Raw genomic sequence first — 12,362 nt, forward strand, 5'->3', positions numbered from 1 at the left:
ATAGTATGTTTCTAGGTGAATTAAAGTTCTAGATTTCCCAAGTTGATAAGCATTATAATGTGAATACATTTTTTTAAAATCTATTTTATATATAAATAGATGTCATGGATTGAGTTGTAATAATGTCAGAGAATTAAAGTGAGAAAAACCTCCAAAAGTAAGGAAGAAAAAAAAATCCCAAGCAACAGTGTGAAAAAAAAATCTTCATGAGAGATTAAACATTTTTTTTTTTGATTAAAAAAAGTTAAAATAATAAGCTTTTTAACTGTTTTTTTTACTTTATTTATAGCAAATTCATGAAAAACTGAATTTTCCCTCAATACTTTCAAAAATTCTATTGTGTACAAAGGCTCCATAATAATAAAAAGTAATATGATAATTTCTCACGAAAAAATAAGTTCCAAAAGACTTTAAAATAATAATTTTTTTTAAAAATAATCAAATACATCAACTTCTTAAATTTAAAAAAAAAATAAAAATTTAAAAAAATTGTCAAATCCCACCTGAAAGCGAAAAAAGCCTTGCAGTGGCAATTGATATAGAACAGTAGATAGCAATAATATAAAATAATTTTGGTACACATACAACATGGGTTGTCCGTCCAAAAATTTCAACACCATTGTACATTTCCACTTTCTCTCCAAACCCTGTAGTAGCAGTCTCGTGTGTTGAACGTTGTTGTTGTTGTTTTATTTTTTTTCCTGAATTTTTAGGGAAGAAGTTGAGGATAAGGAGCTGTTTGGCAAGTAGTTATTTTATTTAAAAAAATTATTTAAAAAGTCAAAAGTTCAAAAAAATTGATCTCGTATAAAATTATCAAAAAAAAAAAAATTCCCGTTCACTCTACTTTTTGTATTTATATACATGTATATAAAACTCCTTTCTAAACATATTTAATTTTTTCAGCTCGTATTCTAACTAAAAAATAAAAAATAAATAAAAAATCACTAAAAAAAATCACAATCCAAACCAACCATAAGTTAGGTAATCCTCCTCCATAAGATATATATATATATATATATTTTTGTGGGTGCCTTTTGACTTGGTGACATGACATGTGTATCTTTCTAACTTCCAACAACCTACACATCCAAAAAGTTGTATAAAACATGCATGTATAAATGGAGAAGTAGCTCTGCATTGTGGAATATTGCACATTATTACACCAATCCCTTAAGTTAAACAAAAAAAAGTGTGCAATAAAAAAATGGCCGGCAATGCCCTTCTTCATCATCTGCTAGTGATTCTACTTTCTTTCTCTCTCCTCATGTCCTTGAATGCTGCTGTCACAACAACACCAAGTAACTCTTCAACACTTCCTTAATCAGGTACTTTGAAGTGCTTAATTTGCCATGTTCTTGTGTTCTTATTTTGGCTAATTGCAGGGGCTAGTCATCTTTTGCATCAAAGTCAAGATTTTCTAGCTTCTGAGAACACCAACCAGGTAAAATTACATGCATGCATACATTTGAATTTTTGTTATCTGTAAAATAAACTCTTGATTTTAAATCCAAGGTGATGAAATATAGCTAATGCAAATTGAGAAGTGTTGTGTTCAACTCTCTTTGATGTTTCTTGAACTTAATTGATGCATGTGATTAGCGAATAATTTAAAGATATGGAATTACTTTACAAGAATGAGTCTAAAAAGTAATCTTTATTGAGAAGATTGCTCATTCTAAAAAGTAGAAAAAAGTTAGAATCCAAAATTTTAACCATAAAAGTTGTTCAAAAAGTGTAAGGATGGATAATTCGTTTGTTTCAAGGGATTGAGGAGTGGGGTTGGACTTCACGTCTAATAAATTTACTAATCCATTGTTGGATTAGTTTAATGAATGTCAGACTAATAATCAAATACACATCATTTTTAACTAAATAGTTCAAAGACTATTTATTTAGAACTAATAATTTATTGTATTGCAATCCGTTCTTATCTAGTTCATCCAAAGAAACACCCCACTAATGTTTTGTGAGTGCCGCCTCTAAGAAAATCTAATCTAAATACTTTTTTTGAGAATTAATTCTAATGTCTAGTCTTACTATAATATATATATAAAAAGAAAGAAATACTATATGTGGAAATTTTTTTTGTTATTGTTTAGTATCACTGCATACATAGATATTTAATTATTAACTGTTTCTTATTTAGAAATAATTGTTAAAAAAAATAATATTGACAAATAATATCTTGTCATTATCTAATCATACAAAAGGGTAAAAAAAATATGATGATATATAAGAGCCCTAATATCATATATAGCTAACATGTTGGATTTCAATTTTTACTTTTTGTGGGAACAGATGAACAGGGAGGAAATTGTAGAAGAAGATAAGACTAGCAGGATGGATTTGGAAGTCCATGACTATAATCCTGGAGCTAATACTCACCACACTCCTAAGCTGCCACCTGGCATGTTCTAAGTTGTTGGTTTTCCTCTGTCGTGATGAAGTTGTAAACTTATGAAGTGGCTAGTATATTGCAATAAGGTGGAATAAAATGATTATTTCATCAGAATGTTTATTGTCACGTTTTAATTCACTGATTATGTTTGAATCTAAGATTTAAATTAACGTTTTGTATTGGTTGACTTGTACTTTATATTGCTTGGTGCAATTTTATATTTTGTTGGCATTCAAAAAATGTGGAGCCTCTTTGTAGAGGTTGTTCTCCCTCATAACTTGTGAGTGTATTAGGAGTCTAGATGGTTTACAGTGAATATTTTTAGAATAATTTAAAATTACATTATTTCAAATAATTAAAATTTAATTCTACAAAAATTAATAGTACAATAGCAATTTTACTTTCTAATGTATCAAAAAAATTATTCTAAAATTACTTTGAGGATTCGAACTTCTTATTAAAGGGTAAGATGAGTACAATCTTTAACACTCTCAAATAGCGGAGTTTAATTTGATTGAGTTTAAGCATATCACGATTACAAAAAGAATCATCATGCTGGTTCTATTTTTTAAAATTATTTTTTCAAAAAGTGATTTGAAAACTCTATTTTGAAAAATGATCTTTATTTGGTTTTCAAAAAAATGTACAATTGCAAATTCATGTTTCCCTCTAATTTAAGAAGATAGACAATTTTTCATATCAAAAAATACTCTCACGTTAGTTTTCAAAAAACTTTTTCCGGTCTTCAAAATAACCATACAAAACTTCAAAATTTTCAAAAAAATGAGTTTAAAAAACAGGAACCAAACACAATGATCTTTCCGTGACCCATAGAACATTGCTAAATTTCAAGATTTTTTTTTTTAAATTATAATTATTGTACTGCAAAATAATGGACCTTTTCAAAAGACTGCTACATACTTTTTATTATTTATTTTTGTTAATCTTGTTATGGAACAATGTAATGTCAATAATGAAAATCAATTTTCTTTTCTTCTTTTTTATTTATTTTTTATAAATAGTTCGAACTGGGGCATGCTATTTATTTTAGAGCTCTAATAGAACTTTAGGAATTGTGAGTTCTAATATTTTTGTCTTATTTATTTATTTATTTTCATTATTAAATATATAAAACTCTATTTAAAATTTTATTTTTAGAGGAGGTATCATTTCCCTTTCTCAGGGTGACACAGTCAAGTGTTTCATAAAGATGAGAAGGATAAGCAGACAGAGACTTGTAAGTGGTGGAAGTAAAGTGGACCTGAGAGGTGTCAATCACATATTACGCAATCACTACCTATGATCTCCATCACTTTTTCTTTTCTTTTTTTCTTTTTTTCTTTTTCTTTTTCTTTTTCTTTTTTCCTTTAAATTTTGGTGCTGTTTTCTGTTTTTCCACTTCTATAATTAAATAAATGACAAAAAGTTTTGTTTTAAAAATTATTTGTCCGAAAAGTTTTCTAAAACACCCATTTTTTAGAAGAACAAAATAAAATAATTTTTAAATTATATTTTGCACAAAATTGAAGATAATATGAGAAAAGATGGGTGTATTTTAACATTTAATAATTTTTCTATCCGAAAAGATGAAAAACAAAAACAATAAAATTCAAAAATGATATGAATCAAGTTTTTAGATGGACTTTTTGAAATGTTGTAAAACAAGATGGTATGATTTAATTTACACAAGATGCATGGTAGTCATAGAGCTAAAAGAAAGTTAGGGCAATTTATATAAAGCAAAGAGAAGTTAGCACAAAAAAATGCACAATTAAAATTGAAAGAAACTGAATACCAGGAAGGAAAAAAATATATATATATCATTTTTGGGGTTTAAATATAGTTTTCACTTTATTTACAACCTTCAATATTGGAATGTGTATAATTACAAGAAGACTTCTATTGAATGGTTGTCATTCATTTTGACTCTTGTAAGCCATATTGAGAAGTGCCTCCTATCCAAAGGACCTTTTACCAAAAAAAAAAAAAAAAAAAAAAAAAAAAAAGAAGAAGAAGAAGAAGAAGAAGAAGAAGAAGAAGAAGAAGAAGAAAAAAAAGGAGGAGGTTAATGTATTAAAGTTGGATGATTTAAAATTTTAAAGTATCAACAAGAAACTCATGTTGTACATGAAAAACTCATTTGACTTTTGAAGCAAAAATTAACTAATATAATATATATATATATATATATATTAACAGTTAAAAACATCAACAAAAAGATCATGAATTATAGAGTCAATTTTCACAGTATTACAACTTACCTTAACACCAAAAAATAATGTTTCATTATTTTAATAAATTTATGAAACAAGTCCAAACAACTTGGAGTTGATTTTAAACAAGTCCAAATAATGTTTCTTTCTTTTTTCTTTTTTTTCTTTTTTTTTTTTTTAGGAGTTGATTTTAAAAGAATTTTAATCTTTTTGAACTAAACAATTTAATTTTTTTACCGTACGTATAAACTTTTTTTTTTTAAATTTTTTTTTTTGAACTGTGCATATAACTTATTGAATCAAATAACGAGCAAGGACTAAATGAATTTTAGATATGACCCTAAAATTAAAAACAGAAGTAGAATTTCATTTTACAGACCAGTAGAATCTTTACGTGGTGTTCTAGATCTAGTAGATGATTTCTAGGGCTCGGGAATCCGAAGCATTTCTTGTTGATTTCAGGAGGGGGCACACGGGGATACGAACCTGAAAACAATCACAGTTTTAAAGCCGAAGTCTATTTTGAACTTCCAGGTGCTTTCAGTTTTTCCTATTACTTTGTTTAAAGATTTTGCATTCCAACTCCATCATCATCTAATAATTTATCCATTTGTCATATATATTTGTTCTTGGTTAAAAAGTTGATTTTTTGTATTTATTTTTTATTAATCACTGATCAAGTTTCATCATTTGGGTGTTTAAACCCTTGAAAGAATTTCACTGACCCCAGTTCTGATTCCAATCTCAAAAGAAATGGGGAAAAAAAGAAGAGAAGAAAAGAATCATAATGCATTAGAAAGCAACCCTGTTTTCAAAATTCAGTAAAGATTCGGCCTTGCCCTTGATGTGGGATTGGACCACTCACTTTTTGCTTATATTGATGTGTTGTATAATGGGTGTTTCACGAGGTATTAGTTAGAAATGCAGTGCTATTACAGATGTGATTGATCTTCACAGAATCACCATGTTGTGGAATTTGTTCAAACTTTAGGTTGAATTTGATGGTGGAAATGGCATTGTTGTGTTGGGTCCACAGTCTTATTTTATCTCGGCTAGTTGAAGTGCTTCACTAATTTTATACTTATAAATAGATGAAGGGGGTGCCTCTTTTCTGAAGAGAGTTGTATTGTTTCTATTCATAGTGAAAACTACAACAGCCATAAAAGTAGACCTATTCTGGGGTGAACCATGTAAATTCTAATGGTCTTGTGTGTGTTTGATTTCTTCGATTCGTTTATCTTTCTTGTTTGCTACTTTGTGTCTCACCGGTCCTAGTTAGGAAGAGTTAATTCGTATCATGTTGAATTAGCGTAAGATCACTTTTGATGTGAAACTAAGGAGAAAGATGGTTAATCTGAATGAGTGTGATTAGTATCTAAAATCGAATGACTTCATCCTCGAATATAAGTTTCGTTTTACAAACATTCTGTTCAAATAAATGAGAAGCCATTAATCGGCATGGGTAACTCAGTGGTTAATGGCTAACTCTGGAATGAACTGTAGACTCAGGTGTCTTGGTTTAAATTCTTGTTAGTTGTTATGCCTGGTCCTACCTTGTGCCTTGAGGTTGCATGAGTGTATCTAGGGTTTATTCAACCCATACACAGGATGTGTGGGGTAAGGTTCCTTGTTGACAAAAAAAGAGACCAAGAAATTAAGTGCATTAATTGAATGTGAAAACAGTCTTCTTTTGTTTAATTCCTTGTAGTTTTATTGACATTCATCTTAATAATTTTTGTTGATGGAGATGGAAGCTTGTGATATCCTTTTATTACTTTCTTTCTCCACTAACGTTAGTTAGTTTGATAAAAAGGTGCAGCAAACATTCACATGCAAGAAAGTTTTCTTTTTTTGCCCCTCACTTCCGGCATTATCTTAGAACTTTGTTAAATTTGAGATGGCTGTGAGCAATGAAAGCTTGATTTCAGCGCACTTCTAGCATGCAACGAAAACTGACAATGCTTTTGTGTTGAACGTACCAAAGAAATTTCAATTCCTAAATCAATAGTGAACTTCTCTGTATTCAAATATTTCTTGATGCTTTTGGATTATTAATTTAGAGGTTCTATTTGAGTGTGGATGGGTAAAGCTCAACACTGTCAAAGTATCACCTTATCCATGCTTGGGTTGTTGCTTCCCCAAGCTGGGCCTGTAGTCCCCTCCATTGGGAGTTAGGATGTTGATGGGTTACTGCTTCACTAAGCCGGGCTTGAGAAGTTTGTTTTCACATCTAAACGTGACATTTTTTGGAGCATTGTGGTAGATGTGGAATCCTTCTTTTGGTATTCGTTGTAGAGATGGAATCCTTCTTTTGGTATTAGTCCTTTGGAAGCATTAGGAAGGTGTTGGAAGAATCTACAAGTATATGTACTTTCATATGAGGACGGGACTCAGGTGAGATTCTAGCACCAAAGATGGAAGCTGCTTTAAAAAAGTCTTTCCCGAATTTATTCCAGACAACTGTGGATAAGGAGGCATCGGTGGAAAAGTATTGTACCATTGCTTGTAGCGAAGGTAATTGGGATGTTAGTTTTCAGAGTGAGCCCTAGAAACTCTGTACTGGCTAGCTTCTTGAGTTTGGGGGGTTGATGTTGGTGAGGGTCTCTGGAAAGGGTGGTTTGAGGTTAGACTTCGTTCAAGGTTTGTTGATTCGTGAAATAAGGGTTTGCCTTGGAAATGAATCTGGATTGCTAAGATTCCTTTTGGGTGGTATTTATTTGGGATGGTTGGCAGCTCATGAAAGATTCTTACAATTGACAATCTTAGGAGGACGGAAGCTTGGAATGCTTTTCTATTTTGTTTGATGTGGTGTATTTGGAGGGAGAGGATTTGGTGATCTTTCAAAGGAGGGAGGAGTGATTCAAAAGGGGAGGGGGGGTGACATTTATTTTTTGTAAGTAATAAATATAAGATTAAAGTACTGAAGAATAAACATAGGCCATGTCACGCATCTCCAACGAGAAAACACACACCTAGCCTAAGGAATGATAAAAAAAAACCTGCAGCAGGCAATGCACAAATACACCTAAAGCCTCTCTCACAACCCAAGGGACAAGCCATAAAATCACACAAACATGCCAAAGTAAACAACAAAAGGCCAACCCACACATAGGTAAACACCCTAGCAAGCACCACACAATCCCAAGTAAAAGAAACAAATGCCACTGCTCACCAAAGAATTGTCACAGGCCAGGCTTGGACAACTGCATTCTTTGGGTTATTAGTAGCATAGGCCCTACCCACCCCATGTCCACCCTTACTGTGGGCAATCAAAAGTCACGTGGTGCCAAGAGACCTTTAAAAGGCTTTAATCCACATCTAGCAATGTGCTTCAACCAAGCATGGTGACCATCCATTTTCAACCTCATGACAGTTGCAGCACTACTACGCACCGGATTGAGTACCAACCAGCATGCTTTACTCACTACACCCTCTCTCAACTTGCGGCTGAGGTGCCAGTGCCAAACCCGTCACAGTGGAGGTTCAACAAATTTGTTATTCAGCCAAAACTAGCACAAATTCTTCACAACCATCCAACATCGCCTAACCCTCCCTTCACCAAACACGCCATACTGGAATATGATGGTACTACTCTCCATTGAGCAATCCATCACCATAGAGGACTAGGAAGACAGGAGCAATAAATATAAGATTAAAGTACTGAAGAATAAACATAGGCCATGTCACGCATCTCCAACAAGAAAACACACACCTAGCCTAAGGAATGATAAAAAAAAACCCCAGCAGCAGGCAATGCACAAATACACGCAAAGCCTCTCTCACAACCCAAGGGACAAGCCATAAAATCACACAAACAAGCCAAAGTAAACAACAAAAGGCCATCCCACACATAGGTAAACACCCTAGCAAGCACCACTCAATCCCAAGTAAAAGAAACAAATGCCACTGGTCACCAAAGAATTGTCACAGGCCAGGCTTGGACAACTGCATTCTTTGGGTTATTAGTAGCGTAGGCCCTACCCACCCCATGTCCACCCTTACTGTGGGCAATCAAAAGTCACGTGGTGCCAAGATACCTTTAAAAGGCTTTAATCCACATCTAGCAATGTGCTTCAACCAAGCATGGTGACCATCCATTTTCAACCTCATGACAGTTGCAGCACTACTATGCACCGGATTGAGTACCAACCAGCTTGCTTTACACACTACACCCTCTCTCAACTTGCGGCTGAGGTGCCAGTGCCAAACCCGTCACAGTGGAGGTTCAACAAATTTGTTTTTCAGCCAAAACTAGCACAAATTCCTCACTACCATCCACCATCACCTAACCCTCCCTTCACCAAACACGCCATACTGGAATATGATGGTACTACTCTCCATTGAGCAATCCATCACCATAGAGGACTAGGAAGACAGGAGCAAAGTGAATGTTCAACAGACTTAGGCTACGGTTTTCTCCTAAGAAGCACATGGACATGGACATGGACATGGACACGGACACGGACACGGACACGGACACGGACACGAACATGAGCATGGGACATTGTGATTTCAAAAAAATGAGGACACAAACACGGTAATAAAAAATATTTTTATGTATTATATATATTTTATTTGCTATGTGAATTAATATTATATCCACTAATAATCAAAATTAATAATAATAAATAAATAAAAACTAAAACTAGTTCAAATATTAAAAAAAAAAAGATTTTAATAATTAATAGATCATTCATAAAAAGACGAAAGTAATAAGTATTCAATATCTAAAGCACCAAAGAAGAGGGGACAAAAACTAGTTGGGGTGTCCCCGGCATGTCTCCCAAAAACATAATTAAATAAATTAAGGAGCACGTCAGTTTGGGTGTTCGACATGGCTACGACACTTGTCTTGAAGTGTCCGTGCTTCAAAGGTTTCCCCAATGCCCTTCTAGACTTGTTCTTGCTAATTGCTGCAACTTATAAAGTAACCAAGCCCCACTGAGGTTCTTTTGCTGTAGTAAGTGTTAAATTGAAATGATCAAGTGTTAAAAATAAATAAATAAATAAATAAATTGAAAAAAACACTGGATTTGCGAAAATTAACTTCTAGTGATGCCTCCTCTATTGTATAGTGTCACTTGTTGCTCAGTTTCTTCATGCAGCTCAATATGCTGTGTCCTGGACTGAATCCTGTCAACAACAGGCCATAAGAAGGGGCTGGTGTACTATTTTATCGGATATTAGTAAATTTTGTCCAAATTATTCAAGGGAATATTTCCACATGATTCTATTTTGTCTTTCTGAATAATATGTAGGGTCTTGGACAAAGATGTGCCTGATATACCGTTTGAGGAAGTTTGGGATTTTGTGTCTTGATGAAGAATGCCAACATATCTAGCACTTCTAATATAAGCCACATATTTTGTGGCCTTGAATTCTATAATCTTTTTAGCATAATACATATATTCAGTTCTTGACTGGAAGGTTTAGATCTTTAGCCAATAAAGTTCTCAGGTACACTCAGAATATTAGGTGATAAAGAGTGAATTATTGTCTGTGATCCATGCATGAGATGTTCATTGGGGGTTTGTTTGGGCAGAGAAAGGAATGAAACCATGCTATTTTGGTTTACTGCTATTAAAATTTCAAATAATAACAGCAGGGGCTTTATGTACTTTGGTATCAACAGTAATAACCATGACTATCATTTGAACATGAATTTTTCTTTTTTCTTTTCAATAGTTTTATTAGTGAGGAAATACCACTTGTACTAACAGCTGGTGGTGAAACGGTTGCTTCATTCTTGTCCTTTTCGTTTTTGTAAAACAAAATTTTACCAAGATAATTAGGAGATAGAAAATTACCAACAAAAGCAAAAAAAATTAGAGATAGAAATCAATACATGACATATTGCTCACGTCACTTTCAACGTTCAATTATGTTGGATCCATGAGAATTACAATGATAAAAATTGCAATTATTCTTTATAGTGACTATTTCCTTTTTGATTCGCTTTTTCTGATTCCAGAGGCCATATTCTTCTCATCTTCTTTCCATTGCTTTTGGATATGTAAGATCTCTCTAATGGGTCCCTTGAAGAATAATAATTGATGAGAAGGCAACTTTGTTTAAAATGACTTTTGATTCACTGGACCTTCTTCGGCTACTACTACTGACCTAAAAATACCAGGGGGTCGTTTGGCATCATCCTAGAATCTCCTTTACTTGTTATGGAACATATTAAAGCGTGAAAGGAGCTTCAAGTACATCAAGATGGTTAAAGAGAAAGGTACATCAATAACTCTCCTTTCTTTTCTTTTCTTGGTTTTCAAACATTCGGGCCACATAGTGACATATATCATAATTATATTCCCCTGATCTTAATTTTAGTTTTTAAGTCTATGCTTGCCAATAAGGAATAACACTGTTGGGGATGATGAACATGCAAAATGATAAAACTTCTTCATGTGAGATTGGACCCACTGCTTTTCGGATTTATCTTGCAGATCTTTTTTAAGTCAAAATTACATTAGTACAAAGATGATGGTAAACTTATAACAGCCTTATATAAGCACATGAATAAACTTCCTTCGGCAACGGATTATAAGTTAACTTTTTTTCACCTTATTTTAGTTTTCAGTGAACTTTTTTTGAAATGTGAATTTTTTTAACCTTTTAGGTCCTTCTAGACATGATAACCTTGAAAATAAAAAATAAAATAAAATATCACAAAAGATGAAAATTGGTCAAATTTTGTCACCCAAAAAAAAAAAAAACATTAAAAAAATGGCTTTTTTTTTTCTTTGCTATACCTTTTTCATTTTTTTTATAGATTCATCTAGTCTAGACAGGCCTATAAAGTAATGTATTTTGACTGAAAGTTGCAGTGCAACTTAGGATTCTACACTTGTATTGATTTGTTGTATTGATTTGATTAACGGGTATGCCAAATCATGCACACAACTGACTTGATTCTTAAACTAATAACAGTAGATATACTATACACTTGCATGAAGGCATTCATGAAATCTATCTTTTGTTTATTTTTTATACTAATATAATATCTTACTCTCTTATATCTTATTTGATTTAATACCTAGTGTCTGATATTTTTCACTTTCGAATCCTAATTTTTATTATTTTTTAATCAAAGCAGCAGACCAGCTGAATGCATGGCATGGCACTGAGACGGTAATTCTTTGGAGATCAATCATTGGATTTTTATTCCAAGCAATCAAACTCTTGCCCGCAATCCAAGAAATCCAAAGATCAATCTGATTTAATTGACTTTTATGATTTGTTGGTCGCCATTGTGGCCTTCCCTTTTCTTTTCTTTTTTTCTTTTCTTTTTTAATCTTTGGTGAAATTTTCTTTCTTCAGTTCCTCATGGATGTGGATTACAGACTTATTAAAAGGCTGACCCTTTGGAATATGTTTTGTTGCAGAACTTTTATGCAGAGTAGGTCCTGTGGATTGCTTTCATTTCATATCAGAAGAAAGCACAGTGCCATTAAACTATGTGGACCTTTTTTTTTCTTGTCATGCCCTAAAATTCATTGTGTGCTCAAGAGAAAAGCTTCAACAATTATTTGTATTTGCTTTTGTATTATTGTACCACTGTGCTTCCATAGGATGCCAGATCATTCTGAGTATGTGATTCATGTAATCTACTGCAATGTGATGTGTAATCTTGTTTATGTTATAAAATTCAACTTCACATCCCTTCATTTGAAATCAATCTATTCAAACGGAGCGTTAGTGTCTATTTACAACTCATAGTATCATCATCCTAATTTTCCCTGTTT

The 12,362-nt window shown here is 32.7% G+C and overlaps 2 long non-coding RNA genes across 2 annotated transcripts; both read left to right on the forward strand.

Moving 5' to 3' along the window:
• Positions 1–1,050: 1,050 nt before the first annotated feature.
• LOC145791153 (uncharacterized) lies at positions 1,051–2,580 on the forward strand. The gene is made up of 3 exons (XR_014330912.1): positions 1,051–1,301; positions 1,386–1,444; positions 2,302–2,580. It is a non-coding gene; the product is annotated as an uncharacterized LOC145791153 (long non-coding RNA).
• Positions 2,581–4,933: 2,353 nt separating this feature from the next.
• On the forward strand, positions 4,934–12,291 carry LOC114275515 (uncharacterized). Its single transcript, XR_003633750.2, has 4 exons — positions 4,934–5,148; positions 10,586–10,846; positions 11,714–11,748; positions 12,003–12,291. It is a non-coding gene; the product is annotated as an uncharacterized LOC114275515 (long non-coding RNA).
• The last annotated feature ends 71 nt before the right edge of the window (positions 12,292–12,362 follow it).

Source organism: Camellia sinensis, chromosome 5 (assembly GCF_055761805.1).
Source record: "Camellia sinensis isolate YWXY chromosome 5, ASM5576180v1, whole genome shotgun sequence".
NCBI lineage: Eukaryota > Viridiplantae > Streptophyta > Magnoliopsida > Ericales > Theaceae > Camellia > Camellia sinensis.